The 18,051-nt window shown below is 34.0% G+C and overlaps 2 protein-coding genes across 3 annotated transcripts in view; both read right to left on the reverse strand.

Annotated features, from left to right (window-relative positions):
• The window catches only part of LOC114336990 (zinc finger protein 91-like), a 251,669-nt gene extending 234,794 nt beyond the window's left edge, over nucleotides 1–16,875 (reverse strand). Inside the window, exon 1 of the mRNA XM_050660069.1 lies at nucleotides 15,954–16,875. The gene's annotated coding sequence lies outside the window, so the exon portion shown is untranslated. The remainder of the gene's footprint in view (nucleotides 1–15,953) is intronic.
• Nucleotides 1–18,051, reverse strand: part of LOC114336973 (zinc finger protein OZF-like) — a 181,829-nt gene that overhangs the window by 75,344 nt on the left and 88,434 nt on the right. The gene's annotated exons all lie outside the window — the stretch shown is intronic.

Genomic DNA, 18,051 nt, shown 5'->3' on the forward strand with positions numbered 1-18,051 from the left:
GTTGACAATCGTGGGTCTATTATTAATGTATTTAATAGTTTTACTATGGTCACCCGAATCGATCAGATTCTGTAGTTCATTTTGTACTTTTTTATAATACTCACGTTGCTGGTTGGTTTGATCTGCAAAGATCTTGATACCTGCTTCCTTAATCAGTTGTTTATTTTTCAGCACAGACATAACCTTTTCTTTAGATGATAGTATAACTTTAATTGGTCTAGTTTTCATTGGCGTAAACTTACCAAGTCTAAAAACTTTAATGCTCTTTCTGTCCATATCAAAATTTTCCAATATCTTGTTTACCGTAGTCAAGTCTTCATCATTTCTGTCCTGTTGGGTCTTCATTTTGGACTCATTTACATTAAAAACTACAATATTAGAAGCTCTCCTCTCTCTATCCATAATTTCACTGATTAAATCTTCCTTAACACTCAATGACATTTCCCCAATTCTCTTGTAACCTTCAACACATTTTTTTACTTCTTGCAACTTTTTTTGTAGTAATGTAGGAATTAATTTAACTCCGGCTTCACATTCTTCACAGTCATCATCATCATCATCCAACCAATTCACGTCCACTGCTGGACATAGGTCTCCCTCAATTGTTTCCACACTTCACGGTTTTGTGCTGATTTTTGCCAGTTTTTACTAATCCGCCTGATATCATCTGTCCATCGTGTAGGCGATGATTCTTCACAGTAATATTTCAATAATCTGGTTCCCTTAAGATCAATAACTTTTAATTCACTAGCAGTAAGATTCGAACAATCCCTGTGTGTAGCCCTCTGGCAGCTGTTACATGTTATATATGGTCTGCTATTTATAATTTTACAAACAACACACTCCATAATAATCGTCAAATTAAAAATTAAAGAATTAGGAAAGTAGTAGGCACGCCACTGGTAATTATTCCAAAACAGACGGAGCTTATCCTTAATTGATTTTTAATGGTAATTGCTTTTGAGCAAAAAAAAAACGAAAAAGAGAACTGCAAAACTGCACTAATTTTCACAGATTTCTTAGATCAGAACACTTCAACTTAAAAAACACAACTTTAGGCAGAAAGTGCAGACCTTTCTCACCATGTAGGTATGACTTTCAACAATTAAATTGAAGGTTTTACCACTAAATTTTGATAAAAACAATCGGAAGAAAATATATACGTTAATGTTGTTTATATGTTTATAGATTGACCCACATGGTGGATAGAAGGACCCAAAAGGGGATCGCTTGCTCTTAAGATACTTAACTCTCTAATATTAGAAAAAACTAAATCTAAATAAACACCACGATTATTGGGAATATTATTACATTGAAACAATTTTAAAAAACCAAAGGTTTGAGCAATATCCACAGCTGGATCACCTGCAGGACAATGCACCATCAAACCAAACTCATCATTCTCCCATGATGCATTGGGAAGATTGTAATCACCAAAAATATAGAAATCCTGTGCTGAGTATTGCTGAACAACATTTTCCACAGTTTGACAATGCCAGTTGTATACTTCACGAGGTGACTGTGGAGGTATATAGACACCACCAACCACAAACTTGACTTCATTAAGTTGACATAAGATGTAAATTTGCTCAACCCGATCTTCACGAATAATAATGGCTTGTGATTTTAGCTTATTGTTAACAAACACTAGTACACCACCACCACTCAGCTTTGCACTGGTTCTCTGGGATCTATCACATCTGTAAATACTAAAACCATCACATCCAATTTCACAATCAGCTATGTTATCATTTAAGTTACTCTCCACTAAAATAATTATATTGTATGAGCAACAGGAAATACTTTTCAGGACCTCAGAAATCTTTGTACGAATGCCTCCAACATTTTGATAAAAAACTGTTAATGGGAAGGATACTAGTTTTTTCTTGGAGGGAGAGAGTTGTTTCTTGGATTTTATAAAAAATTTTTGTCTCCACTTTTATTTTCTAGATGGTTCTTAATGTTTCTGGATCGACGTGGGGGATTGCTGGTAAATTCCCTAACCCTGACCATGCTAGGCCAAGATGACGAACTCAACATAGCATCAAACATGCTTTCACGAACACCAACTCTAAAGGAGCTATAGTAATCATTGGCAGTCAGCTGATTTACCAGTACATCCAGCCCTTTGAGACTATTTTTCTTAAGTATATAGTCTTTAACATCTTCGGGAGTTACACCGGGAGAAACGTTGTTAACATGCAAAAATCTCATCCTTTCTACTCCACTAAATCCAACATTGGCATCAGAACCAATCATGTCAGTCTTTCCCTTAGTACATCTGGGTGATTTCCTAGTGTGACGAGTATCAGCGTTATTGGTGCTCACAGGTGTTCCATTAGGCAGTCTAAAAGAAGCAGGAGCGGTTGGCGTGATGTTGCCCCCCGCAGTAGCTGCAGAAGTTGCTGTAAGATTAGAAATAGGCAGCCTATCTTTATGAACATTCACAGTTGGTAAAATCCTGTTAGCAATTTTGGCCCTGTTACTATCACAATTGGTTGGCAAACTACCAAAACCATCCGAAATCCCGCCCACATTATGAGGAAAATTAGCATGCATATGAACCAGTTGAATATTGCTTTCTCTCAACAAAATCAACTCATCACCCAGCGAGTTACACTTACTCTCTATATTATCCAGTTTTTTGTATGATCAGCAAGAAATGAAGTATTCAGAGAGGATATTCCAGCTTTAAGAGAAGAATCAATCTTATCTTCTAGTCTTCCAAGATATTTTTTAAACAAATTATCAATAACATGTTCAACATTAACACCTGAATCTGCACCAGAGAGACAGCCATGACATTTATAGGTAATTGAGGGGCTCCTCTTCTTTGAAGCTACAGCGCGAGCCTCGGTTGAAGTCACCTCAGCACACTCTTTACATAATTTCTGAGAGCAATAATCACACAAAACCAACGGATCCTCCTTATTATCAGTTTTCCCACATTTAAGGCAACTCATTTTAAATTGATCTTGATACAATTAAGAATGTTTCTGTACCTATATTGACTGGACTATTTATTTATTTTCAGGAGTCACAAAAAAGGAGCAATTAGTGACTAGATGTTGATGGGGGGTAAAGGGGTAGAATGCGAATATATGGAGTTGATTCCAGTTTACTCCACTTAGCCTCTTCTACTCAAATCCGACTCTCACCTTCACGCTGGTACCTCCTGTTAAACCGAGCAACCCCGCCGGAGATCCGGTATCAAACCCGGGTGGAAAGTGGGGTCGGGAACGGACGAGAGCGGGTGAAATGGTCCTCCGAAAAGGGGGTTGTGCTATGGGCCGGCGTCCCGTACATATGAAAATTTTGAAGCCACGAAAGGATATTTGCATAGGTACGTGGAATGTGTTAAGTTGGTACAGACCTGGAATAGCGACAAGAGCCATTAGACAACTGCAAGAATATAACATGGATATAACAGCAATACAGGAAATAAGATGGACAGCAACGGGAAATTTAGAAATGGAAGATGTTATAGTCTTTTGGTCGGGTAGTGAGAACAGACATGAATACGGATGTGGATTCGTAATTGCAAAAAGATTAAAAACGGCAGTGATAGATTTCAAGCCAGTAAACGAACGTATCTGCTATATTAGACTCAAAGGTAAGTGGTTCAATCTCACTATATTCTCAATTTATGCCCCAACAGAAGATGCCGAAGAAGATAGGAAGGACGAATTTTACGAATTACTAGACCAACAGTATAAAGCAGCGCCAAAACATGACATCAAAATAGTAATGGGGGACTGTAATGCTAAACTAGGTAAGGAAGACTATTTAAGAGAAGTAATTGGTAAATATAGCCTACACGATACAACAAATGATAATGGACACCGGCTAACACAATTCGCAATATCTAATAACATGATTATTAAATCCACTCAATTTGAAAGAAAGGACATTTACAAGGGCACATGGGTGTCAAATGATGGAAGAACACGTAACCAAATAGATCATGTCCTCATTGATGCAAGACACTCTAGTAGCATTATTAATACACGAAGTATGAGAGGAGCTGACAGCGATAGTGATCATTTTCTTGTAAAATCAAAGTTGAGAACACGAATATCAGTACAGAAGATGGAGCAACAAGAACAAAGAGAAAGATGGGACATAGAAGCTCTTCAAACACCAAATAAAGAACTGGAGTACCAAGTAGCCATAAGCAACAGATTTCAATTGCTGGGAGAGGAAGACCAAAATGTAGACCTAGGAGATGCATGGCAGCGAGTGGCATCAGTGATAGAACAAGCAGCGAAAGAAACCATTGGGAAAAAGAGGACTCGCCCAAAACAGAAATGGTTTGACAAACAATGCGAAGAAATGCTGGAAACAAAAACTCACAAAAGAATGAAAATGCTACAAAACCCTACAGATGAGAACAAAGCAGATTTTCACAGAACGAGGGCACAGACAAGGCAACTACTCAGAACTAAAAAGAGAAGCTACGTAGAACAGCAAATACGAGTAATGGAAATAAGTGGCGAGAGGAATCAAATAAGAAAATTCTTTAGGGAAGTGAAGACAGTCAGGCAAGGTGGAAATGTTGGGGTAACACAAGCTATGAGAAATGAAGCAGGTGAACTGATAATGATGGAAACAGAAATCGTAGAGCGATGGAAGGAATACTTTCGGAATTTACTAAATATTGAAAGTGAGATGGAGGAATCAGAGACTACATTTCATTCTGCAGATGTGGAAATACCACCACCAACACTCCAAGAAGTAAAGAATGCAATAGCATCTCTTAAAGATCACAAAGCACCAGGAAATGATGGTATAAATGGAGAATTGATAAAAAAAGGAGGAAACGTTTTACATCAAAAATTGTATGACATTATTCTCAGAGTATGGCAACAGCAGAAAATGCCTAGAGAATGGAATGGAAGCGTTATAATACCCATACATAAGAAGGGAAATAAAGAGCAATTCCGAAACTACAGAGGCATATCGCTTATTAGTACAGCGTATAAGATTCTATCAATTATCTTACTAAAGAGACTCACTCCGTATTCGGAAGATATTCTAGGCGACTACCAATGCGGCTTTCGAAGTGGAAGGTCAACAATAGATCAAATATTTACCATCCGACAAATATTAGAAAAAAACTGGGAATTCAACCGAGATGTACACCAAATCTTCGTAGATTTCCAGCAAGCATATGACTCGATAAAAAGAAGCAGACTATGGCTAGCAATGCTAGAAATGGGAATACCAAGAAAATTAGTGCAGCTCACTCAAATGTGCGTGGCAGACTCATATGCACAGGTAAAGATAGGAAACAGAACATCGATGCCATTTAGTATAACATCAGGGCTTAGACAAGGAGACCCTTTATCACCATTGCTATTCAATTTGGCTTTAGAATACGCAATAAGTAAAATATCGTCTGAACTAACAGGGGGATTTGCAAATCGAGGATCAAAAATATTGTTGGCCTTTGCCGATGATCTAGATGCAGTCGCACATTCTACAAGAGACGTAAGGGAGGTGTTTTCACAGCTCGAGGAGGAAACAGGTAACCTGGACCTTCGAATAAATGAAGAGAAGACGAAATATATGCTGGTGACCAAAAATCCAAGACCAAGAGTTAGGCAGAACGTAACTATTAATGACCACAACTTTGAAGTAGTAAAAGAGTTTAAATATCTGGGAGCAGTAATCACAGAGGACAATCACATAGAAAAAGAGGTCTCAGCAAGAATAGCTGCGGGAAATAGAGCATTATACTCCCTATCATCATTATTAAGATCTAAGCTGCTGAAAAGACAATCTAAATTAAGACTGTACATATCAATTATTCGCCAAGTTGTTACATATGGGAGTGAAACATGGACTCTACATCAGCGAGAAATAAATAAATTGCTGATATTTGAAAGGAAAGTCCTCAGAATGATATTTGGTCCTCAAAGAGATGAATTGACAGGAGAGTGGAGAAGGCGCCGCAATGCTGAATTGGTGACTCTATATGGTACTGAAAACATCGTCAGACATATAAAAGCTAATCGGAGAAGATGGGCAGGTCATGTAGTAAGATCAGAGGAAGACAGAGTGCTAAAGACAGTGTTCTTCGAGAGACCAGACGGTAGAAGATCAGTGGGCCGTCCCAGAAAAAGATGGAAGGATGATATTGAAACCGATCTATCTAGGATTGGGGTACAACAATGGCAAATCGAAGCGCAAGATCGCAAACGATGGAGGGCCATAGTGGATGCGGCGAAGACTCACCCCGAGTTGTAAAGCCAGTCAAGAAGAAGAAGAAGAAGATGTTTGACAAACTTTTAAACACACAAAAGTGGATTATTGATGAAACAAGAGTGCACTTTAGATTAAACAGCTAATTAATACATTCAGCAGATGGCAAATTTAGTCGGCTACATGCTGACATCAAACACAATTTTTAATTATAAGTACAAACCAAGATTTGGACAAGAAATTCACAGAGCCACTTTAACAGCACGTTTTGTTAATGACTTTCTGATGACCTTATAACTAGATCTTTCTCACCTTTAGATTTCCTTTCTGCCAATTCAGTTTTTAACTTATTAAAGATGTTTTGTTGAAGACGCGTGAGGTCAGCACTTATGAAAATATGTCTATCACAGCCTACATTATATTTATTTTTTAACACATCAAATGCATCCTGGGGTCTTGAGAGCTCCACCTTTACAGAACGATGTCCATTTTTATTTTTCTTGCCAAATTTGGTTATCTTCACTTATGATTGAACGAACAGTTGCAGTGTCATTTGTGGATTCTGGCAAATTAAAGATCATAATGTTCCTCGCTCTAGCATTACGCTCTTGAATTTCGTTAATTATAGATTCATTATTCGAAATTGACGGTGTAGTAGTTAATTGTGGTGTAGAAGTGTTTTTGGCTTCAATACTTTCCTGAAGATGTTTCACCTCGAGGCGTAACTCGCTGACGATTTTGTATAATTTAGGTACAGCTGCCATGCCCTCCAAACATTGCTGACAGAAATACTTCAGTTGACGACTGTTCTTTAGGTACATGACTCTCAGTTCCGAAGCCGAGAGTTCCGTGCATTTTCGATGTAAACTCCTTTCACAGCTATCACAACTCAGTGCATCCTTGGAGTCACTGATGTCCTGTCACATTCTAAACAATTCATTGCCATAATTAATTGTATTGCAAAGAACGTCGGTCGTAACAGTAGCCACTTCCAAAAGATAAAATTAATAGTAATAAATGAGTAATTAAAGGTTAATGATATTTACTGAATTTTTCTTGAACATCAACCAGTTTGTTTATAAGAACCACTTTTTGTAACTGTTATTGTTTGGGAAATAATAATATCAATTATTTCACTTATGATGCCAACTACTCATTGTTGCTGTCGAACTGGAACTCTGGATATTGGTAAGGCTATCAAAAACTCACACTTTCTATTTGCTGATGATCTTAAGTTATTTCGTTACATACAGGATATATCAGATAAAGATCTCCTGCAAGATGATGTTAATAATATATGTTTATGGTCGAAACAAAATGGTTTAAGCTTAAACCCGACTAAATGTTCTTGTATTTCAATTGTTCGTATAAATAATCTAACAGCTAATAGATATGTTCTTAATGATGTACTCTTGGATTCAGTTACTGAGATTAAAGATTTGGGTGTATTATTGGATTGTGCATTGACATTTAGAAGCCATTATCTTAAAATTAAGGAAACAGGATTTCGCAATCTTGGGTTTATTTATCGCAACAGTCATGATCTCTCACCTACTGTATTCAAATTACTGTACTGCTCTCTAGTGCGCTCAGGACTTGAATACTGCTCTGTTGTTTGGTCTCCATTTCCAGGGCCCCCGCAAGTTTGAGCGGCGCCCCGTGCTGGATATATTTTGGCGCCCTTTAATTCTACCTATCTCCAATTATGAAATAAATCTATAATTTTTTATTTTTTACTCGCAATAAAACAACATAAATTGCAAGAACTCAAATTTTATTTTTCTTGTAACTAATTTACTGATAATGGCAAAAAACAAATAAAACGTTAATATGTATAATAGTCGTAAGGACGTAGGCATAAAATTTCTGGCCAATATGTTTTAAATGCATTAATTTTTCTCGAATCTCAAAAAACTAATAGGTATTTTTGAACAATTTAAACTTAGACTGAAAGATTACATTATTACCGAGGGCCGTAAGCCGCTTAGAATGACCAAAAAGAACTTTTGAATGAGATATTTGAAACTAAAAATTACATTAAATTTTCTCTTTTTTGACTCCTTTAATTTATTAAAATAAACAATATAGAAGTTTTCAAGGACTTTCGGCCCTCTTTCATTCCGCGTTTAAATTTTTCAAAAATTTCTTACATATTAGTTTTCTCAGGATTCGAAAAAAATTAACGCATTTATTAAAACATATTGGCGCAAAATTTTGCCCAACGCCCTTAAATCTAAATTGAATTAAATGGTTGTTTTTCTAAATTTGACGGCAGCAAATTTTTTTATATCTTTAAAGTCAATTTTATTGACGAGCTTTTGCTCGATTGTTAATATTACCAAACCAGATAATCTTTCCTGTACCATAGTACAGCTCCAACAAATTTTAATTAACTTTAATTTTGAAAATGATCTCTCACCAGAAGGAACAGACACCTGTAAAGTGGGGATGATTCTTCATGAAACAGTGATATTTGGTAAAGATGAAGTTAGATTATTTTCAAACATGTATTAAAGAATATTAAGTAGATCTGATGAGTTAGGGTATTAAAGAACCTAAGCTTTTATCTCGCTAAATAAATCAGTTGCATCAATCTTTACTTGATCAATCTTTTGTTGAAGAGCAAGACAATGTTTTAAAATATCATGGTCACTTAATGTAAAAATATCACTGAAAAAACCAAAAACATTATCATAATAAGACATTGTATCAAATCTACTATTTAATGAATTTGACCAATTATTCTAAAAAAAAATAATATTTTAAACGCGGTTTTTGGATCATGAAATGCCTCTTTTCTATGTTCATAATCGAAAAATTTTACAAAGAAAAACCTTGTTCATCAGCTGTCAGTTTTCCCTCTTGGGCAATTATTCCTTTAACAATATTTTCATCTCCGTAATTTTTTTGGCCATTAACATGGTACAGTTGATTTCACATTCATATTATAGTGTAATGTGTAATGTGTGTGTTAAGTAAATGTCTTGTTACTTGAGTAAAGTCGACTTCATTGTCTTTACAAAGAGACGCTAATTGGATCCGAACGTCTGCACCCCCTTCACCTATCCCACAAGGATAGAAATTATTTCTATTAACTGATTTTTAATAAAGAAACATTTTATACTCAGCTGGGATTCACAACTCAGAACCCTTGGATCCAAAGGTCGGCTCTCTTACCATTGAGCTACACAGAGCCGGCGATAACGGGCCTGCAAGTGATGCACTGCAGGCGGACTCCCCGATTTGGTAGGCGCCAAAATGAGCTTTTTGCTGCTGGTGTTATACAGAATACATAGGTAGTTTAGAAACTCAAAACGGTAGTTTAGAAATAAATATAAAGGTACATATTATTTTTATATTACAATCTTTGCCTTTTTATAACATGTATTATTTATCAAATTGGGTGTTTCTATTAAATTATTAAAAAATCTATTTAACCCAAAATCCAACCTATCCACCATCAAAATTTATTTTTCAAAATTTGAATTTCTCGTCTCAAAAAACCTCGATGCCAAATTTTTATGAAATTATTTTAATTTCAAAAATCCACACAAGTTTCAAATCTGGACAGAATTATTACAACCCAACAAGTTTTGACCTGTAAACAAATTTTTACTATTTACGAATAAGTACTGCAAATAGGTATTCCGATATTATACTGTTTTAATAGTTATTTATGATATAAGTGTTAAAAGTACAATTTTAAGGCACGCATGTGAAAGTTTGCAGAATGAGCGAAGCGAATTCTGCAATATACATGAGTGCCTTAAAAATGTACTTTTTAACATGTATATCATACAATATTTTTTCCATAAACGTCTTATATATAAAACAATTATAATTTATTCATTCTCAATTGCAGGACAATATCTACAAAAACTTTTACTTGAACATGACTGACATTCCATTTTTATATTTTTCTTGACATTACATCAAAACTGTCTATACTGTCAATACGTAAATCATAACAACATCTTACTTTTATTATTAATATCTTACATCTTACTTTTATTGTTGTATATTCTAACAAATTTTAATAGTTTTTTTCTACAAACGTGTTAAAACTGCAATAATACACTTTAAATTAAATTTTAAAAAACCTTTTAAACCACCTTTTTTAAATTGCGCAAGTTGTACTATTAATATTAATGTTAATAAATGAAATATAAATATTTTGACGTTTCAAAATTTTGACAATTCACTTTTAACTGCAGTGCCTTAAATTTTTTAAAGCACTAGTGCCTTAAAGTAGCATTTTTAACGCTCCTATGGAGTGCTAAAAATTGCATTTTAACACAATTGTAAAAAAATAGTAAATTATTAACACCAAATATAAAATAAGATTTTAATTATTTTTTCACTAATAACACAATATTTTTTTTATTTTTGAAATTTCTCCAGATGTTCGTTAAAAATGTAAAATTAAAATTGTATAAAAAATAAATATCTCGTTAAAAAAATAAATATTTCTCATTTCCCAAACCTTCGGTTTGGCGCCCTTTTGGGGCTGGGCCCGCGTGCGCGGCACGCGTTGCACGCCCAGTTACGGGGGCCCTGTCCATTTCATCAAGTCTACATTGATGGATTGGAGAGCGTTCAGCGGAAGTTTCTAAGATCTTTGGCTTATAAAGAACATACTAATATAAGAAATACTGAAAATTCCGTCATAGATTATTCTGGAATAATGTCTCAATTTAACATTGCTACACTGAAGAACCGCAGGTTGAGAGCTGATATGTTGTTTCTATTTAAACTTCTAAGCAATGATATTAATTGTCCCTCGTTGTTGGATAATGTGTACTTAAACACAATTCATAGAACTCGACACACTGCACTCTTTTATATTCCTTTTCATAGGACTGAGTATTCTCGTCATTTTCCCTTGTCGAGAATGCTCAGTTTTTGCAATGACATGCAACTTGATCCATTCTGTCTAGGCATTAATGTCTTCAAGAGGCAACTTGGGAATTTAATGAGTTAAATATGTGATATTTTTCATTTTCTAACTGTGATTTGATATACTGTGTTATTTTACAAATTTTATTGGTTAATTGTCTTTTATTCATTGTTTTTTTTTATGTTTTTTTGTACATGATCTTACTTATTCTATTTTTTTGTATTTTGTAAATGGTTCTACCGTAGAAATAAATAAATAAATATCCTTACAGTATATTGGCTGTGAGTTTCGACGGTAGCGCTATCTCGCGGTTTGAAACTTATACTTTTCTGATAAAATTTATGTATGTGAAATATACAAAACGAGCAAAATAGATACTTATCTAGAAAGACACAAATTATGAACTGAAATATTATTGTAACCTGATTACTAAATGAATACACAGAATTAATAGTAAAATTAATTATGTTTTTTTATTTTATTCATTATAGTTTTAATATTTAATATATAAGTTCGTGAGACTGGATGACTGCTTACGCAAGAGACCATTGAGAAAAAGAATAAGTTTATATGAATTATTTAACATTTTAAAGGTTACCTCTGTTTATTTTTGTGTGCTTACTGTTTTGCTTATTAAAATTTGTAATTTGTATGAATTGTAATTTGTTTGAATTCTATCAAAATGGATATTAAACATTATACTGGATTCAGTCTTATTTCCCATGATATAAAAATTCAAACAGCAACACCAAAAAAGGAAAGGATTTAGTTGATACAGGACATGTACGCAATGTTTCCGAATATAATAACTGCATCCAGTACTGTTATATTCAATATTTTTACATGAATCAATACAACAGCTGCAATATCTTCTTTTCTTTTTTGAAAAATCCATATTATCTGCCATTTCAGTTTGTGAAGTTTATCAAATGCACAAAACAAAACTGCCAACTGCCACTAACACAGCGTTGCCACATTTTATTTAGAAAATCTACTGTAAGTTTAGCTTACTAAAATCTACTTATCAAAAACTAGAATATACTATAAAACTTTATTAATATATTTGTATATAATTTATGACTTTTTATAATAAAAATAACAGCTGACTAACTAGAAATTTTTTTATTTAGCTAATGCCTCGACAACTAATTTATTTATTTATTTATTTATACTGCACATTTACAGCAATGATGCCAATTACAAATGCACAGTTGGTCAATAGAAAGAAACAAGATACAATAATTAATACAATACAATAAAATAAATACATTTTAAAAACAATAAATAAGGGGCAATAAAATAACTAATGGGCATTGGCATGGTGATGGTACAGTGGATTTTACCAATTAGGTAGCTAGTGTTAAGTCAACTTTACATTACATGATTTATCATGTGATTTGTCATATGATTTGGTCATGGAGTAAAATTTACATGTTTACACTGTGTGATTTGTCATATGATTTTGCCATAAGCATTGTGTTTTATCATAAGCATTGTCATGCGGCTCGTCATGGGCAAAATCATATGATAAATCATGTAGTGTAAAGTCGACTTTATGTGTAGTGTGTGTGTTGAGTAAGTGTCTTGTTACTTTGCAAAGTCGATGTCATTGTCTTTGCAGAGACGCTAATTGTATCCGAACGTCTGCGGTCCCTCCGGTGGGTACCGATCCCACAAGGATAGAAACTATTTTCATTTATTAATTTATAATAAACGAAAAATTCTCTACCCTGGTGAGATTCAAACTCACGACCATTCGGACCTTTCGATCCAAAGGTAGGCGCTCTTACCACTAAGCCACAGAGGGAGTTTAACTAGAAATTAATATGACTGTTTGTAAACAAAAACCAAACTTTTTTATATTTTAACTGGGGAACAAAATGACCAACTATAATTAATTTTTATCAGTTTCATATTTAATACTTGTATATAATATTTTGTCATCCACTGATTTTAACATCTGCATATCTGGATCACATTCTTCAAACAATTATTTCGCATTTTACATTAGAAACACGCAAACACAACAGGCTCACCGACCACCGAATACCAGAACTCTTCAATAACACCTGAAATAGGTACTGATTGCACTGCTACTTGAAATCTGCAAGTTTGTTACACCAGAATCCAGTTTCATTTCTGTTTAATATTCATCATCTACGTCCTGGGGCTAGATTCCGTGCACTGTAGATATCTACACTTTGCTTTCTATCGATGTCAATTATCGTGAAAATATTTGAATTTTTAGCTTTAATTGAATTATTTTCTAGTTTTGCTAGTTGATGCTGAGGTGACACTTGTAAAACAAGAAAATATTTGAATTAAAACTAAAAATTCAAATATATTGACATTGATAGAAAGCGGTCGGCGGTGTTAGCGATTGTACACAGAATCCCACCCCTGAATCTTATTTTCGGTAATGACATTGGGAAATTGTAACAAAATGTCTAAAAATTAATTTAGAAATGGGGTAAATACTATTAAAAAGCAAATTTTATTTTAGTCATAAGAAAATGTTGAAATATACCAAAAATCTACTAAAAAATATTGCCTACTAGAATTTTTTAAAAAATATCAAAAATCTACCAAAAAAGTAGAAATCTACTAAATGTGGCAACGCTGCACTAACAGCTGTGGCGAAAACCGTCAAATCCCCTCTCCTCTACCCATGGCGCGCCATTTAAATTTATCAGATAAATGCACAAAACTGCCACTAACAGCGCTGGCGAAAGCTGTCAAATCCCCTCTACCCATCGGCTCATGGCCAATAGAGCCTTTGCCCAAGTAACTATGATAACATCGTTGTGTTTTTCATCTAAAATGAGGTTGTGTTTATGATTATTTAGGAGGTTTTCATTTTTCATAGCTTATAGCACACTTCCAAATACTAGGTTCATACAGTACAAATCTTTTGATTGAAGAGGATCAGTATGTTTTTTCGGCTGCAATGCTATTCAAATGGGGATTCATTTTTTTCGAATCCTGAGAAAACTAATAAGTATTTTTAAAAAATTTAAACACAGAATGAAAGATTAGGTTTTAGCGAGGGCCGAAAGTCGCTGAGAACTTCTATAATGTTTATTTTAATAAGTTACAGGGGTCAAAAACTAAGAGAAAATTTAGTGTTATGTTTAATTTCAAATATCTCATTCAAAATAAACTTTTTATTTATTCTAAGGAACTTTCGGCCCTCGGTAATAATTTAGTCTTTCATTCTGCGTTTAGATTTTTCAAAAATATTTATTGGTTTTTTCAGGATTCGAAAAAATGAACACAATGTCAGTGGTAATATTTTCCAAATCTATCTTTGTCATACAACGCACTTAGTTGAATAGAATATTGTCAGTCAGACACTGACAATCAGTGACAATTTTAAATAATTATTTGACATGAATCGGGAATATTTTTAGTTGTTGATTAAATAATATTGATATATAGTGTATTTGATAAATAATTGATTTAAGAGGTGAACTTTATAAAAAGTTTTTTTTTTCTCTGATTTTGGCCTTAGTTAGAACTAGAACCTTTAGCCACGTAATTGTATAACTTATCACTAAGTCAGGGGAGTAATGTGTAGTGTGTGTGTTGAGTAAGTGTCTTGTTACTTTGCAAAGTCTACGTCATTGTCTTTGCAAAGAGACGTTAATTGTATCCGAACGTCTGCAGTCCCTCCGGCGAGTACCGAAAAAAAAGTTATTTATTGTGTATTATTTATGGAAGATAGAAGCAGAGAATACATTAAGATATATTCTGTAATCCAAGTATTTTGTTGTTAAAGATGTTTAAAATTGTAATCGTTCCATAGTAACAATATATTAGTAAAAAATCACTTTTCCTCTTTTCTCGATCGAGTACCTATTAGTTTTTGTTGTAGGTACACATAAATTATTACAATCACTGAATACATAGCTAGTGAAAAAATTATCACATTTATTAACTGAATTAATAATTTACAATTATCCAAAAAATAACAGTTATCCAAGAACATTCAAAAGCCATCTATTTAAGCTAGTTATGACATTGTCAAGTAGAATGACATTGTAGTAATGTGTACATATCCATACCAGTGTGAATTTTACTACATGTAATTTGTCATGTAAAGGCAGAAAAGGTAGGGATAGCCGTAAAAAATATTTGCGAATTATGTACCCATAGCCTTAAGGTTCATAAAATGTGTCTATATGCCGGACTATCTTTTATTGTTCACAAAAAACTTTTCTCCAAGTCGAATCTCTCAAACAAACACTCCAAATTAAGAACCAAATTCTTGGTTATAAATATATGTGGTATCAACGAACTGTCAACACTGATGGAATCGCCATAAAACGAAGTTAATGGCACCGGGATGAGATAGAAGATAATCAGGTAAAGGAGGGAAGATAATCGGACAGTGCTAGTCAGGTACGTTGTAGTTGTAGCAAATTTTACCTGAAAATTCTCTGTCTCTCTAGAAGTGCTAGAACCTCTCTCTTGTATGTTGGCGCCTACCTCGCTTCACTGTTGGAATGGGACGGGGCCATTCCATCAGTGTTGACAGTTCATTGTGTGGTATTCACACCTTCACACTAAATCAAGAGACCAAGTGATATATGATATACCTATGTGGTTTCTTTTTTTGGCTGTAGAAAATAGTCTGGTGTATTTGGATTTTTTCTAACAGTTGTAAATCGTGAGATACCAGGTTTTCAAACTAAAACCACCAAAATGTCATTTTCGAAAAAAAATAGATAGGAGGTTTTCACACAAGCCAACGATAGTTAGGATATTCTATTGTGACAAATTTTTGTAAAAGTGCTTATAAAAAAGAAGTTTTAATGTTAAAGCATCGTTAATGTAATAGCCTTATAAATACCTAATGTTTTCTGTAGAGGATGTTTCCAATACAACTACAACACATAACACCTGGTGACCGAATTTTAGTCGAGTTGAATTGAACTTAAACAAGAACCAGTGAGAGGAAGACACGAACAGCACAATTGAATTGAAACGTGAAAACTAAACAACTTAACACATAATAACAATAAACAATCGCAATGTTCTTCTTCTCTTCATTTGAATGGCCTTAGCTGCCAGGGCTATCCGGCCAGGATCCGTGAATATAGACTTGAATATTCAAGAGCCGTACCTGAGGTACATCTGGGCTTAAGCTCATAGCTCCTGAATCTGAAATATTAAGAGATAAAAAAAAAACTTTGTAATTGTTTATAAGTTCCATAACTAAAGTTCTACTATTAATGGTCTAGTTCTAGTACTACCACGCAAAACCGCACTAAGCACAAAGCACATGCATTGCAAGCAAGCATAAAGTCATAAAGTTTTTAAGCAAGCTACACACGAGTCATTGTTGATGTTAAAAACTTTTGCACTGCGATTAATGTCTTTGAGTTTAAATTTTTAAACAACACATCAGTTAATGTCGGATCACCTTGTAGTTCCCTTCTAAGCAACTGGGACTCTCTTTGGAACCTAGTACATTCCAATAAAACATGTTGTAAAGTTCCTACACTGCCACATAAACACTGGTTTGAATTCACTACCTTCAATCTAAATAAATGTACAGGAACACTACAATGTCCACTTCTCATACGACACATTTGTGTGATTATACCTCTCCCCAGGTTGGGAAATTTTGTAAACCATGCCTTTTTATATGGTACTGTAACTTGTGAGCAATAAGTAATTCCTTTTGCCTGTCCTATTTGTTGGAATCGATTTTCCCAACCGATCCATAGGTTTTCTTTATATTTCATTTGAAAATCTTTAAAGGAGGCCTTTGGTTCTCCACTAATGGGCAGCTCCCAAGTAGCAATTTTTCGACACATTGGTTGTCAGTACAAACAAATGCACTATATATAACGTTGCCCGAGAGCATTTTCAGTTGTTTCGGCCAACGTCCCCTATCCCGACTGACATTACGATGTTACAACTTTAAGTAATACCTTTAGTTATACGGGCAACTAATTTATTACCATTGTGACAACTACATATCACAGTTCAGTTTTTTCAACAATCGCAACGACTTAAAAACGTTATAATGCTAAACTAATTTACGCCCTGGCCGATTTGGGTTTTCTGGCCGACTCTGAAGTTGTCTCTCACGACCCTATAGGTGTTGTTCTAGGTGTGTGACACCTTTGCGGCAACTTCAGAAGGAGAAAAAGAATTTACTTTATAACCTTATTTTTTTCTTATTATTATATGTTTTATTTTGCTGGAAATTTTCGATTTATTTAACAACCTGTTTGTTTGTTTTTTTAATAGCTGGTTTCCATTCCATTGTCCACTGTTTTATCAGTAGATTTGATAACCTTAATCTTTCAATCTTTGTATCAGCTTTGCTAGACGGGGTTGCCAGGTCAGTTTTTACTCTTTCAGTAGTTTTGCTTTCACAAAATCAGTAGATTCTTTTTAGGCCATGTAAATACAGTATACTTATACAGTAAACTGCATATCCGTCTTAACTGTCCCAAGAGGAATTCCAAAAAATTGGAAACCTAATTATTCCAAAACAACAACTGGTAATTACCATTTTTTAGCTAAAATCTACTAAATCAAAAACTAAAATATACTTAAGGATTTTTGGGATATATTTGGGATTTTTGATAATAAAAACAACAGCTAACTTAAGGGGATAGACGCAAAATGTCGCCCGTTAAAATGTTCAATGTATTTTAAATGTTTTCATTTTTTGCGAATCCTGAGAAAACTAATAAGTATTTTGAAAAATTTAAACGCAGAAAGAAAGATTAAGTTATTCCGAGGACCGAAAGTCCCTGAAAACTTCTATAATGTTCATTTTAATAAGTTACAGGGGTGAAAAAAAGACAAAATGTAGTGTCATTTTAATTCCAAATATCTCATTCAAAAGAAACGTTTTGGTTTTTCTAAATAATGCAGTCTTTCATTCTGCGTTTAAATTTTTCAAAAATACTTATTATAGTTTCCTCATG

Source organism: Diabrotica virgifera, chromosome 9 (assembly GCF_917563875.1).
Source record: "Diabrotica virgifera virgifera chromosome 9, PGI_DIABVI_V3a".
Taxonomy (NCBI): domain Eukaryota; kingdom Metazoa; phylum Arthropoda; class Insecta; order Coleoptera; family Chrysomelidae; genus Diabrotica; species Diabrotica virgifera.